Here is a 1,997-nt window from a genome sequence, read left to right as displayed (position 1 = left end):
TGCGTGGGTGCACGCGCACATGTGTGTTGTTGTTGCGTGTGCGTGTGCATGTGTGCTGCTGCATGTGTGTTTGCTACTGCGTGTGTGTGTGCTGTTGCGTGCCTACATGCTACCTGCGTGTGTGTGTGTGTGCTGCGTGCGTGTGTGTTGCTAGGTGTGTGTGCGCGTGCATGTGTGTTGCTGCGTGTGTGTGTGTGCACGCGCGCGCGCGCGCGTGTGTGTGTGTGTGTGTTGTTGCGTGTGTGCGCGTGTGTGTGTGTGTTGCTGCATGTGTATGTGTTGCGGCGTGTGTACTCCTGCCCTCACACTGCTGCTGCGTGTGTGCGCTACTGCCCCCCCCCCCACACACACACACATACCACATGAGGGGCAAAAAAGTCTTTTCAGATGTCATTTAGGCTCAAAATGGACGAAAATGTCATATAGGGAATAAAATTTAGAACTTGTGTCAAATAGGGAAGAAAAACTTTTCCAATGTCAAATAAGGAAGCAACTTTTAAGATAGTGTCAAATAAGGAATTTTCTCATGGGTTGAAGCCGTAGACGACCTCGAAGGGGGACTTGCCGGTTGTGGAGTGCCTTGCACGGTTGTAGGCGTACTCGGTGATAGGTAGGCACTCCTCCCACTCCTTGATGTTCATCTTGATCAACACGCGTAGTAGAGTGGAGAGTGTTCGGTTTGTCACCTTCATTTGGCCGTCGGTTTGAGGATGGTATGCCAAAGAGAAAAAGAGCTTGATTCCGAGCTTGGCGCATAGAGTCTTCCAAAAGTAACTCAAGAACTTGACGTCGCGGTCCGAGACAATCGTTTTTGGCACTCAATGGAGGTGCAAGATTTCCCTACAAAAAAGATTTGCAATATGTGAAGCATCGTCTATCTTGTTGCATGGGATAAAATGAGACATCTTAGAGAATCGGTCCACAACAACAAACACGGAATCCTTTCCATTTTGAGTTCTAGGCAAACCAAGTACAAAGTCCATGCTAATGTCTTCCCAAGGTTGATAAGGATTAGGAAGGGGCATGTAAAGACCATGGGATTGAGCTTTTGACTTAGCATTGCGACATGTAGAGTATCGGTTGGTGAAGCGTGAGACGTCGCAGAACATCTTGGGCCAAAAATAGTTCTTGGAGAGCATAGAGAATGTCTTGTCGCATCCAAAGTGTCCCATTAGTCCGCCTCCATGAGCCTCTTGCAAAAGGAGCAAACAAAGAGAAGACTCAGGCATGTAAAGTTTGTTAGCTCTCATAAGGTAATCATCCTTGATGTGATAGCGTTCCCATGATGTATGTGTCAAACACTTGGCATAAGGAATAACAAAAGTAGGATCATGCGCATACAAGTCTTTTATGTGCTCAAAGCCAATGACATTCAATTCAAGTTTAGTGACAAGCATGCATATGCGGTAAAGAGCATCCGCCACTGCGTTTTCCTTACCTTTGATGTACTTGATGACATAAGGAAATGACTCAATGAATTCACTCCATTTGGCATGACGCTTGTTCAACTTAGTTTGACCCTTTAGGTACTTGAGCGTTTCATGATCGGTATGGATGACAAATTCATGAGGGCGAAGATAGTGTTCCCATTCACGCAAAACACGCACTAAAGCATATAGCTCTTTGTCATAGATGGGATATTTGAGTTGCCCTCCAGAAAGTTTCTCACTAAAGTATGCTATGGGCCGCTTCTCTTGCATTAACACACCTCCTATGCCGTTACCACTGGCATCACAATGAATTTCAAAAGGTTTGCCAAAGTTGGGTAATGCAAGCACGGGAGCATGAGTAAGAAAATTCTTAAGCTCATTAAATGTGGTGTCTTGGGATGGTCCCCAAACAAAAGACGCACTTTTCTTACTCAAGGAATGCAAAGGTGAAGCAATGGCGCTAAAATCCTTCACAAATCTACGATAGAAACCGGCTAAACAAAGAAAACTACGCACTTGTTGCAAGTTGGTGTTGGAAATATGCCCTAGAGGTAATAATAAAAGCAT

Source organism: Triticum aestivum, chromosome 3B, assembly GCF_018294505.1.
Source record: "Triticum aestivum cultivar Chinese Spring chromosome 3B, IWGSC CS RefSeq v2.1, whole genome shotgun sequence".
Lineage (NCBI taxonomy): Eukaryota > Viridiplantae > Streptophyta > Magnoliopsida > Poales > Poaceae > Triticum > Triticum aestivum.
Note: the sequence above shows the minus strand (reverse complement) of the source record.